Source organism: Hyperolius riggenbachi, chromosome 2 (assembly GCF_040937935.1).
Source record: "Hyperolius riggenbachi isolate aHypRig1 chromosome 2, aHypRig1.pri, whole genome shotgun sequence".
NCBI classification, from domain to species: Eukaryota; Metazoa; Chordata; class Amphibia; order Anura; family Hyperoliidae; genus Hyperolius; species Hyperolius riggenbachi.
Window position 1 is genome coordinate 72,817,004 of NC_090647.1, and position 13,633 is coordinate 72,830,636.

At 46.3% G+C, this 13,633-nt stretch overlaps 1 protein-coding gene across 1 annotated transcript in view; it reads left to right on the plus strand.

Moving 5' to 3' along the window:
- The first annotated feature begins 342 nt into the window (after window positions 1-342).
- RDX (radixin) overlaps window positions 343-13,633 on the plus strand; it is a 139,597-nt gene continuing 126,306 nt past the window's right edge. Inside the window, exon 1 of the mRNA XM_068266911.1 lies at window positions 343-576. The gene's annotated coding sequence lies outside the window, so the exon portion shown is untranslated. The remainder of the gene's footprint in view (window positions 577-13,633) is intronic.

The following is a 13,633-nucleotide window of genomic DNA, read 5'->3' on the forward strand; positions in this document are numbered from 1 at the left end:
AGAGGGCAATTGTCTGGAAAACCAACTTCCAAAATAGGGACTCTTGTGAGCACATGAGCTCAGGAGGAAAAAAAAAGTTTAAATTCAGTTTTCTGCCTCCTTGCACTTGCTCTGCTGTTTGCAATCCACATACAACATGACTGTAGGATTTAGAAACATTTCTTTCTTTCTTTTTTTTACACAAGCCTACTTGCAGAGAGCCTGTGTGGAGTGGGCTGTGGGAAGTAGTTCAGCAGAAGTTGATGATGATGATGATGGGGAGGAGGAGGAGATGAGCTCAGGCACATCACTGAGGAGACTTGTGTGGTGACAGTGACATGTGAGCCACCATCTCTCCCTGCGGCCAGCAGCAGCTCACAGACACTGACACAGGCAGGAGGGGCTGGGCGGCCATATTGTGGAGCCCTCCATCCATCCTCCTCCCCCCACCCCGCCTCTTCTTCCTCCCCAGGGAGACTGCGCGGCCCCAGCCCAGCCAGCTAACCCGACACACATCGCCCAGACTGCCCAAGTATCGGAGCCGCGGGAGGCGGAGGAGGCGGCTGAGTACCGGGGAGCAGCGGCGGCCTCCTGCAGGTGAGGCTGGAAGTTTGCGGGCCGGGCAGAGTTGTGAGGAGTCAGATGTGAGGGGGGCACAAGTTGAGGGATGAGGAGTCTCCGGGGCCTGGCATGGAGGGGCGAGGAGTCCCGGGCTCTGGCTGGGCACACACGGGGCTGACTGCCCCCCCTTCCTCACCCCCGGAGCATGACAGGAGGAGGACTGGGCAACTTCATACAAACTGACCAGGGTGGGGGGGGGGGGGGGGGTGTCATTGCGCGACCACCTACTTACTGCCCAGCTCAAGGGGACGGCTACTTACTGCTCATCTTAGGGGGGGGGACAGTTACTCACTGCTCAGCTCAGGGGGATACCTAAATATGGCACTGCTTTGGAGGAGAGGAGGAGGGGGGGGGGGCACCTACTTACTGCTCAGGTCAGGGGGTGTTTGTGGGACCACCTACTTATTGCTTAGTTCAGGGGGGGACACCTACTCACTGCTCAGCTCAGGGGGACAACTGCCTACTACCTACTGCTCAGCTCAGGAGGGGCACCTACCTACTGCTCAGCTCAGGGGGGGCGCCACCTACCTACTGCTCAGCTCGGGGGCACCTACCTACTGCTCAGCTCAGGGGGGACACCTACCTACTGCTCAGTTTAGGAGGGACACCTACCCACTGCTCAGCTCAGGGGGGGGGGGGCACCTACCCACTGCTCAGCTCAGGGGGGGGGGGGCACCTACCTACTGCTCAGCTCAGGGGGGGGGGCACCTACCTACTGCTCAGCTCAGGGGGGGCACCTACCTACTGCTCAGCTCAGGGGGGACACCTACTTACTGCTCAGCTCAGGGGGGACACCTACTTACTGCTCAGCTCAGGGGGGACACCTACTTACTTCTCAGCTCAGGGGGGACACCTACTTACTGCTCAGCTCAGGGGGGACACCTACTTACTGCTCAGCTCAGGGGGGACACCTACTTACTGCTCAGCTCAGGGGGGGGGGGGGGCACCTACTTACTGCGCAGGTCAGGGGGTGATTGTGGGACCACCTACCTACTGCTCAGGTTGGGTTATTTTAATGGGGACACCATAAACAATATATAGTCCCCTTCCTGGCTGTGCTGGTCAGGATGCACACAGTACAGCACCAACTCTGGTTGTACAGGTCAGAGGGGTGTATAACATTGTGCCATATGGCATCACCGCTGGTTGTACAGGTCAGGGGGGTGTATAACTACGGTATATGTACAATATGATGCCACATATGGCTGTAAAGGTCCGATGGTTATTTTCCTTATGCTGCTGCCTTCTTTGCTTGGACTGGGCTATTACAGTGGAATTGCGGTTAGGAGGTATATTTCAGTGTGGTGTATATAGGTCAGGGGTTAGCTAACAGTTTTGTATGGTTATGCAGGCCCCAGGTTTATTGATAACTTGTAATCTAGTTGGTCAGAGGGTTTATGTACCATGTGGTTTTACCTTTTTGACTGTCTTAGTCATAAGGTTATTTACAGTTTGGTGCCATGTTCCCTGGCTGTACAGGTCAGAGGTCATTCACAATTTAGAGCCACCTGCTGCTACTACTGAACTGATGAAGAGTTTCTTCTCAGGCTTCAGACTGATGAGTTTTTCTGTACTTATATTTGGAACTTTTCAGTGAGATCAGATGCTTGTACTGTGATAGTTTTGAGGTTTTCCTCACACTTTAGAGCAGTGGGAAGACTCCAGTGTGTGGTTATCGGTAAAAAGCTAGACATATGCTATGGTGTGTGACTGACACTTCGAATAAACAGTGGTGTGTAGGTGCATATACAGTATTTTGTGGACTTCTTTTAGAGGACTGAGTAAAAGTTAAAGTGAACCAGAGATGAAGCACCCTTATGTATTTTACCATATATATATATAAGTGGGAACATTAGAGAAAAATGCCTACCCTGCTCTCTGCTTCATCCTTCACTGCTCAGCCTGCTTGCTATCAGCCCTGATAAAATCCCCCACTGAGCATTCAGTCTGGCTTTGCTCAGGAATCATTATAGCTGAGTCAGTCTTGTCTGATATCTTTTCAAGCCCAAGCCTGTCCCCTTCTGGTTCTGCTATAATGACTCGGCTATAATGATTCCTGAGCAAAGCCAGACTGAATGCTCAGTGGGGGATTTTATCAGGGCCGATAACAAGCAGGCTGAGCAGTGAAGGATGAAATAGAGAGCAGGGTATGTGTGTTCTCTAATGTTCCCACTGATATATATGGTAAAATACATGAGGGTGCTTCGTCTCTGGTTCACTTTAAAGAGAACCAGAGATGAAGCAACCTCATGTATTTTACCTTATAAATCAGTGGGAACATGACAGTAAACACCTAATCTTTTCTTTGTTACATTGTTCTCTGTTTAATTTGCCTGTTATCACCTCTAAGATAAGAATCCCGACTAAGCAGTCGGTCTGGCTTTGCTACAGAATAATTATAGCTGAGACTGTGTTCTTTGCTGTCTTCAAGTCCAAGCCTGCCCCCTGCTGGCTTTGCTCAGGAATCATTATAGCTGAGTCATTATAGCAAAGCCAGACTCAATGCTCAGTCCGGGATTCTTATCTCAGCTAGATAACAGACACTTTTAGCAGTGAGGATGGAACAGAGAGCATGGTAAATGTTTTCTCTAATGTTCCCACTGATTTCTATGGTAAAATACACAAGGGTGCTTCGTCTCTGGTTCACTTTAAGTTGTAAAGGGTTTTACTGCTTATGTGCTTTAATACTAAGTAACTGTACACTAATGTGCATTGTTTGCACTTCAAATAAAGCATGTTTTCCCTGAAATATTAATTGTTTTAATGACGGTGATTAGTTCTCAGCAAACAGTCTGATAGATTATCAACCATGATAAACGATGTCCACTCCCCAGCTTCTATGCTTATGCTCTGCCTATAATACTAAAGACAAACACTTATATATCGCTTTTCTCCTGGCGGACTCAAAGCACCAGAGCTGCAGCCACTAGGATGCGCTCTATAGGCAGTAGCAGTGTAAGGGAGACTTTCCTAAGGTCTCCTGCTGGCTTACTGAACAGGCAGAGCCGAGATTTGAACCCTGGTCTCCCTTGTCAGAGGCAGAGCCCTTAACCATTACACTATCCAGCCACTATAGGTCACTGGCCCAGAATGAGCATGCAGTTCAGATGCTCCAATGTGACTCCAGTGGCTGCATGTTTGCTGCAGGTATGTCACTCTAAAACAACTAAAGCCAAAAGCTCAACAGGACAGCCAGGCAACTGGCATTATTTATAAATGAATGAAGATGGCAACCACTGTATTCCTCTCATTTCAGGTTTGCTTTATGTATACACAAAGTACAATTGAAGATGCGGTACAAAATACAGTAATACAGACAATGATATACACTAAAATACAGAATCAGTACAAAGTACAGAATTGGTAATAACCATGAGCATTAATAGGAATGAATGTGTAACAATATCCAAAACACAAAAGGTTGAGAAAGCCCTGCCCTTGTGAGCTTACAATCTAAAGGAATTGGTGGGAAACAAGAGGTGGGGTAGTGTACAATATTTATACCTAGAGGCCGTGTGTTTCACGTTATCTGGTAGGAAGTACAACTTGGCCAGAGGTCAACAGGTGAACTGGCCTAAGGTAGAGAGTATGTCTGATGGAGAAAGTGAGTTTGGAGGGCACGTTTAAAGGTATCAAAGGTTAGGGAGTGACGAATGAACAAAGTATGATTCATGACAACTGTAAAATATACATTATGAGATACAGCGCTGCCTGCGTTGCATTATGGCAACCGATTCCAGGCGAACTGCACTGCTAACCAGGGCTGTGGAGTCGGTACAAAAATCCACCGACTCCGACTCCTCAGGTTAGGATTCCACCGACTCCTCTAATTTGCATATTACAATCTTGTTGATTGAAAGTATGGAACATGAAATTCGTCTCTTAACTGCCAACGCTTAGGAATTTTAAAAGACAACTGAAGTGAGAGGTATATGGAGGCTGCCATGTTTATTTCCTTTTACACAATACTAGTTGCCTGGCAGTCCTGCTGATCTCTTTGGCTGCAGTAGTGTCTGAATCACACAACTGCAACAAGCATGTGGTTAATCCAGCCAGACTTTAGGCACAAACATCTGATCTGCATACTTGTTCAGGGTCTCTGGCTAAAAGTATTACCTCTGGTGTTCTTTATCCAGTCTCTGTGTGCTTTGTTACAGTCATTGCATTGTACTAAGTTTACAGATTGTAATGATGAATTCTGTATTAGGGCTGGTTAACACGGGTGTCTTGCGGCGTCTTGGTTAAATGCTTTTCTGCAAGTGTGCAGAAAAGCATTTGACAGCATTCTGCAGCGATTGGCGTTTTCACCCCTGCCGGGGGCACTGAGACGCGGTAGTAAGGCTCTTTCACACCAGAGCTGATTTCTGGCATTTCAACGCAGTCAATACTTTACGTTAACCAAGGTAAAATGAAAGTCCATATGCTTTCATTTTTACCTTTCACATCCAACACTGCGTTTTGGTGCCTTGCGGTTTGACGCACCTGGGAGTTTTTTTAATCATCCGACGCAGGTGTTTTCCCGTCGAGTGAATTATAACTACTGCCGCTAATCAGCGCTGCGCCGCAACATTGTGACGTCCACGCCGCAGATCATAACGCTTGCGGGAAATTGGCTCCTGCTAGCGTTATGTAATGTGAAAGAGCCCTTGTTTCCATCTGTGCGCTTCTGTCCGCTTTTCAGCAACATGTATCAATTTGTAACCTTGATGTGCTGATAAAAAGCAGACAGACGCGCATAGATCAGGGGTCAGGAACCTTTGTGGCTGAGAGAACCATGAACGCCACATATTTTATAGGACCACTATCGCGAAAAAAGTAGGCAGTTAAAATCTGACAGAACTGACAGGTTTTGGGCCAGTCCATCTCCTCATGGGGGCTTCTCAGGGTTTTCTTTATTTTCAACAGCATTTCCTGACCTGCAGTTTAACTGCCAAAATAGTAAGATACCAGCCAGCCTTCCTACTCACTTGCACACTATTTTGTCAGTTAGATTTTGAAACTGCTGTTCAGGAAATGCTGTGGAAAACAAAGAAAACCCATGAGGAGATGGACTAGACCAAAACCTGTCGTTGTGACAGTGGTCCTTTAAAATGTAATTCCGTGAGAGCCGTACAATATGTTTCAAACTAAATACAAGTACAGTTGGAGCGGCTGTTAGTTTTGGAGGGAGCACGAGTAAGTTAGTAGTGCACACTACAGCAGTAGTGTGCCTACTGAAAATGTTACTTGCGCTGCCACACGTAAGCTGCGCTGCTTGAGCAATGTAGCTTAGTGAATCAACCCCTCCTGATTTGTCTGTGAGCCAGATGTAGCCATCAAAAGAGCCACATCCGGCTCCCGAGCCATAGGTTCCCTACCCCTGGCATAGATGGAAACAAAGCCTTAGGGATCCTGGAAGCTAGGCCTGAACGATAAACCATTTGGGGATCGAAATCGCGATCACGGAAACGACGATTCCGTGATCGTCAGAGCGGCGATTTCATCCCTCTCTACGGGCAGTGTAGCAGTCCCCTCTCCCGCTGTGCACAGCTCGTCAGCTGCGTGCAGCGGCGGCTCAGCGGGAGTTACTCATTGCAGCTCAGTGGGTCTTAGTTGCGGCTTGGGGGCGGTTCACTCTCTCCCCTGCCTCCCCTAATTTAGCCTATTAGCTGAGCGGGCCGTAGAATCCGCCCGCAGGCTCACTCTTGTGGCGGCTCACTCCTCCCAGCTGCTCGCGTCATTGGCTGGGCTGATGGAAGACTCCGCCCACAGGCTCACTCTGGCACGGCTCACTCCTCCCAGAACATGCACATTATTGGCTGGTCGGGCAGCTGACTCCGCCCGCAGGCTCACTACTCCCAGCGCCTCCACGAGTCCAAGGCATTAGCTGGACGCCTGTCAATCAATTGTCGTATCACAGGCGGCAGGCTCCGCCTGCACACCTGTCAGTCAAAGTTTGTATTGCCTCCTCCTCCTTTGCATAGCGTGTCAGCATTGTAATGGCTGTGCTGTTACTGACTGTGGGGACCTACATTTACATAATGCAGTAACATTTACAAACATGACAGAAAATAGTAGTATTATAGTATGATGTCATTTTCTGTCAGTGCATGTTTGCAAATGTTACTGTGTTCATTGTGAAATGAGTGATAAAGCTTGAGAAAGAAAATCGTGAGTCGAATCAAAATCGTAATTTCTGAAAGAAATCGTGCAATTCAATCTTTTCCTAAAATCGTTCAGGCCTACTGGAAGCTGCATGTAGCTTTTCAGGGTTGGCTGAAATAGCGGGAAAAAAATCGTGATTGGAACGCTGCATTCACGCAGACAACCGTAAAAGTACAGAACAAGCCATGCCTTTCACTTGATTGGACAGCGCTTAGCCACAGAGGATTACATATGCTGTAAAAATACTGTATACAGAAATGGTAAGTTTTTGCTCTACTGGCAGCGCTGAGCCCAACATTTCACAAAGTGTAAGCAAGTTGTCAGATTGCTTCAACGCTTGACAACTTCTGTTTGCATTACACTGTACGTGTAGCAGCATTAAGACATCTAGATAATAAACATAGATCATTTAAAGGGGGTGTGCCGGATGGAAAAGCTGCTAGCACAGACTACTGTAAACAGATGAGAGGAGAAAGTTGGGAGACCGTGACATTTTAGCCGGATCATGTTCTGTTAAGATGACCCTTCACTTTCTCACACTTAAGAAAGAAAATGCAGGATTGTGACAAAAAAAGCTCTGTCTAAATGTATTCGGACTAATGTAATGTTAGCGATACACATAGGCCTGGTGCGCACCTAAAAGCGTAATTGCAAATGCTAAGCGTTTTTTGGAGCTATCTTTCAAAGCGTTTACAGGCATGTGCCTAGCGATTTTCTAGTTATGCCTAGTGATTTTTGTAGCGTTTTGGTGTAGAGATTTTTAATTCTTTGTACCGTGAAAGTGAACAGCTTTTGCCATATTAGGTGTTTCTGCCATTGTCAGATCTGATAAGATTAGCTACATGCTTGTTTCTGGTCTGATTTAAACACTACAGCAGCCAAATAGACCAGCAGGGCTGCCAGGCAACTGGTATTGTTTAAAAGGAAATAAATATGGCCGCCTCTATATACTTCGATATACTTCTCACTACAGTAACTTAAGGTACCTGAGACAATCAAGTTTAAAAGAACATGCAGTGCGTTGCATGGAATAGTATAATTGTATTGCTGACACAAGGCACTTATTGTAATGTTACCTTCAGGTCTGTGGAGTCGGTACAAAAATCCTCCGACTCCAACTCCTCAGTTTATGAAACCACCGACTCCAACTCCGGGCACCCAAAATGACCCCGACTCCTCGACTCTGACTCCTTAGTCTACTTACCAGGGCTGTGGATTTTGTACAAAAATCATCTGACTCCGACTCCTCAGTTTATAAAATCACAGACTCCAATTTCGGGTACCCAAAATTGCTCCGACTCCACAGGCCTGGTTACCTTCGCACCGATGTGTTAGCAGTGCAGTTCGCCTGGAATCGGTTGCCATAACGCAATGCAGGCAGTGTGGTATCGCATAACGTGTGTTTTACAGTTGTCATGAATCATACTTTGTGCATCCCTCACTCCATAACCTTTGACATCTTTAAACGTGCCCTCCAAACTCACTTTCTCCATCAGACATACTCTCTGCCTTAGGCCAGTTCACCTGTTGACCTCTGGCCAAGTTGTACTTCCTACCTGATAACGTAAAAAACACGGCCTCTAGGTATAAATATTGTATACTACCCCACCTCTTGTCCCCCCCCCCCCCAATTCGTTTAGATTGTAAGCTCACAAGGGCAGGGCTCTCTCAACCTTTTGTGTTTTGGATTTTTTTTCACATTCATTCCTATTAATTCTCACAGTTATTACCAATTCTGTACTTTGTACTATTTGTATTACTTTGTATTATTTTGTGCCACATGTTTGTTTCTAACTTTGTTCAGCGCCACGGAATATGTTGGTCTTTTATAAATCAATAATAATAATGTACTGTATGCTTCATACTGCACAATGCGACTTCCCCCCCCTCTGTTGTGCAGTGATCCCGCTTTTACAGCATGTACAGCGCTATGTCCCGCTGTGACCGTAGCCTGATGCTGCAGGAGTGCCTTTTTGGAAAGCACTGAAGCTTGCCAGATTAGTAGTAACATAAGATGTGGTTTTCAATAAAGTATCTGATGTCCCAGGAGTGGAGAAATGAATATGTAATTCAGCAGCCAATAGTACGGTTAAAGCACATCTGTAGTGAGAGGGATGTGGAGGCTGCCATATTTTATTTCCTTTTTTTAGCAATACCAGTTGTCTGGCTGTCCTGCTGATCCTCTGCCTCTAAAGGTGCCCATACATTTGTAGACTTGGCCAATCGTCTGAAAATCGGGGCCGCCAACTTCATACCCGATCGACAATTCGACCTGTTGGGGGGGCTGCGGGAGATGCGGAGATGCCTCTGGGTCACCCAGAGGCTTCCCTCTATTGAGACAATTATCTAACTTCTTGCCTTTTTTTAAATGTACAGGTTTACTTTAACCAGTTCAGGACCGTAGGCTTACACCCCCCTAGTGACCAGGCTATTTTTTACAATTCAGCCCACTGCAGCTTTTAGGGCTCGCTGCAGGGCCGTATAACTTGGCACACAAGTGATTTTCACCTCCCTCCCCTTTTCTGCCCACCAACAGAGCTTTCTGTTGGTGAGCTCTGATGCCTACCGGCATGTTTGTTTATATGTGTATTTGTGTGTTTATATTCATTCAATTTTGCTGTTTTTTTTTTTTTATTTTCTAACCCCTCCCTCCCCCGCCAGCCAATTCTAGCAATCCTCTCTCATAGGCACCAGCCTATGAGAGGGGATCACTCTGTGAGTTTCCCCAGGAGACAGCCAAGTGACACGGCTGTCCCCCGTACAGGGCTGCCGTGGATCGCAGCGCTATACATACAGTCTCCTAGCGGCAATCATGCGCAATCTCCTGCAAAACTCCGCCCCAGGACTTCACACCAGTTGGCGTTTAGCGGTCCTGGGGCTGCCACCTCGTTGACACCAATTAGCGTGGAGCAGTCGGCAAAGGGTTAAAGGGAAACCCATTGAGCTTTATTAGATCAGGAACTAAATATAATCAACATGTAATTTATAGCCTTTTTAAGATTTTAAAATCCCACAAGCTCCCTCTGTAGTAAACTGTTGTATTTAAGTGAATCTAGTGATGAGGAGAAGCGGGTTTCTTGGCTAACAGCTCCAGAGGTAATTCTTCTCTTTAATGACAATGGCTCTGGGTTTTCCTGGGAAAACAGGTCCTCATTGTCACAGCAGCAGATGTACATCACCTTTGTAAGACCATTTCAAGTTGATCTCGAAAATTGTGAAATCTGCAGTGTAACCAGCTCATTCCATAAAACGTTCTCAGTTTACCGCATATTTACCTTCCTAATCCTGCTCACAAGATCCGTAGCTTAGTTTCAGTAGTAAAATTGTAGCTGTACAATGCACTACAAATTAATTTTTCTCCTATGTTGTCGCTTTCAGTAAGCAGTAAATATGACTAGTCCATCTCCTCAAGGGGGATGCACAGTATTTCTTTATTCTTTACAAAAGCAGTCCATGAAAAGGATCTACAGTATATATAAAGATGTCAGCTAGCGTCCCTAGTCGCTTGCACGCTATTTTGACAGTTTTACGTAGAAACTGCCATTCAAAAAATGCTTTTGAAAATCCCCTCATGAGGAGATGGACTAGTCCAAAACCTGTCAGATTGTTACTGCCTATTGTAAATGACAGTAACATAAGAGGAAAGTAAGTTATAGTGTGATTTACTCAGGAACCATTCTATAAATCTGCATACCCATGCACTTAAAATGTTATAATTTGTCACAGTAGTTTTCTTTCAAACCCCAACCACTCAGAGCAGCAGAGAAATGTTGCACTTGATGATCTCGCCCAAGGGGAATGTGGTAACTGTTAAGCTGGCCACTAACGGTCCAATTTCTAGCGAAAAATCGTTCGAGCGATCAGAAATTCTGATCGGATTGGTTGTAAATAATCTCCATTGGTGGACACAATCGATTATGAACGAGTGAAAAAAATGTCGCCCGAATGAATTTTCGTCAAACGAAAATTTGGATTTTCTTGGTGGTCGTGATAGATAGGAAGCAAAGATTGGTTAGTTGATGGTGTAGTGAATGATTTTTCGTCCGATCAGAATTTCTGATCGCTCGAACGATTTTTCGCTAGAAATTGGACAGTTAGTTGCCACCTTTACTCTATTATCATCATCATTTCTTAGCAGCAGAATGACTAGCGGCCGCTTCCCCTCATGTTGACAGCAGCAGTCTAGCCGTCATGCCCCAGAGGGAGTCTGACAGGTCTGTGGATCCGGCTTGTGCCCCTCACAGGCTACAGATACTGGTTGCAGCACTCTGTTATGAGGGTCTGGCGATGGTTCCTGTGTGTGTAACACTGAACACATTTATAATACACAGTTTAGTTAGAATTTGTTCTTGCCAGCTGTGGGGTTGGGGCCTTCTAAGTTTAAGTGTGAGATTGTTTACATATGGTGCCTGATGGGTAATGTGCATTGTAAGTCAAAAGGGGGGGAGGAAAAGAAAGTATTTTCTTTAAACAGAACAGCCTACAGCGGCTACCTTTTTCTTTTTAAAATGCCCAGCCCCCCCGTAAGGTTATTTCAGATTAAAGTCTGGAATACACTTTCAATTATGATTGGCCAATCAATCACTCATATAGAAAACTGCTGCGCTAAAGTTCCAATGGATCAAACTGATTCTGGGCTGTCCCTCCTCCTGGTAGACCTCTGCAGACACTCACACCAGAGGAATATAAAACAGGTATGCGGAGGGCTCCCTCAGTTTCAAAATACAGATCCAACTTTAATAAGCAAGGTACAATTGTACAGAAAGAAGACACTCTCACATTTGTGGGTCCTATATCTCATAGGACCCACCGGCAATATTCGCTTCCCAGAGGTAGTGGTACTAACACTCCTTACCACTGGCACTTTGTGCTTGTATATGCCCGTTCTCAACCCGACCGGTTTCGGCCTTCTGCCATCCTCATTCTGCCATCCTCAATCACTGACCGGATTTACCACCTACCTGTACATGTAGTATGATGGCTAACAGCTATTGAATACTATGAGTAGACTGTTTGGGTAAGCGCTCATAATACATGAAGGTGGTAAAAGTGGTCAGTGATTGGGCAATCAAAATTGAAAGTGTGTAGTAGGCTTTAGAAAATTTTTATTTTTGGAACCAAAAAGTGTAGGAGTGCTGGTTCCACTCTCCCCTTATCCTTTCTTTGCTCACACTAGGACAGCTGACTGTCCGTTTTTCAGAGTAGATGGCAGTGACCCAATGGACCTGCAGAATGGACCCATGTTTCCGGTGGGTCTGCTCACACATCCTGTCTTCTGTGTTCGGGTTTGTCCGTTACATATCCTCAATGCCCAACCGGCACAATTTTTGTTTGACATATTGAATGGCGCACACATGCACTCCTCAGTGCTGTGGACACTGCAGCAGACTTTCGAGGAGTCTCTGCAGTACTTAAGGGGCCCATACACTGGTCTATTTTAGCCATCGCTCAACGGCCAATTCGACTGTTCTGATCAATTTGGCTAGAAATTGTTGCAGCAGAAAGCATGATCAATTTGCTCGATCGATCCGGACGGAAAATCTGGGTCGATCGGCTGCTGGCAGCAGACTGATGGCCCATAGAGCTGCATTGGATCGAAAAGTGCAACACTGCATTTCGATCGGTTTTCAATAGATTTCATTCTGAATCTATTGGAAAACTGTTCCTAGTGTGTGGCACACATCAGATTCCTGTCAGATTTGACCTCACAGGCATCTGACAGAAATCTGATGGTCGGATCTGCTGCAAATCTATCAGTGTATGGGTACCTTTTAAGCCTCATCTACACGCGTAGATGAGGCGGCGATGTGGCTTATCAATCGAGCCGCTGACGCGGCTCGATTGATAAGATCCGACAGGACGGATCTCCCCACCGCCGATTCCCTGCGAGGGGACAATGGCAGGGAATCGAGCAAAAGATAAGTGGCGCGGGGATGAGCGGGTATCGAATCCGGCGTGGGCGAGCGGGGACGTGGAAGACGCGATCCGGCGGCTAATCGGCTAATACGCGTGTAGATGAGGCTATAGCTCTGAACTGTTGCCTGGGGGGGTCACGTCCTAGTCCCTCTGGGAAACCATAGTTATGCATGTGTATGCACAAAGGTTTTATCATAGGCATTGCTGATTAGAGGCAGCAGCATCCAATCCCATTGTTCATGCTGCTCCCCCACCTGCTGTGTGACTTCACACATGCGCTGCCCTGTCTCCCCCCCCCCCCCCCCCCCCCACCACCCCCACCCCATATAGCAACACAGCACGTCATCCGCTACACAACTGACTCATGCCTGTGCAGCCCAGCCCAAAGGGGATCGGATCCCAATACCTGACCGGCGACATCCACCAAGATGTGTACGCACTTAAAAGAGGAACTCCAGTGCAAATAATGTAATAAAGTGCTTCATTTTTACAATAATTATGTATAAATGATTTAGTCAGTGTTTGCCCATTGTAAAATCTTTCCTCTCCCTGATTTACATTCTGACGTTTATCACATGGCGACATTTTTGCTGCTGGTAGGTGATGTCAGTGGAAGGAGATGCTACTTGCTTTTTTGGCAGCTGTAAACAGCTATTTCCCACAATGCAATGAGGTTCACAGACAGGAAACTGTCAGAACCATGATCCTGACATCACACTGTGGGAGGGGTTTCACCACAATATCAGCCATACAGACCTCCCTGATGATCTGTTAGAGAAAAGGAATAGATTTCTCATGGGAAAGGGGGCATCAGCTACTGATTGGGATGAAGTTCAATTCTTGGTTACAGTTTCCATTTAAGTTGAAGGGGGGCGTATCTTGAAGGTATCTGAAGGTACAAAAAACTAAGTTGAAAGTGCAGACTGAATGTAATGCAGTGTATTTCACTTGGCGGTAACCATTTAAGACCGAT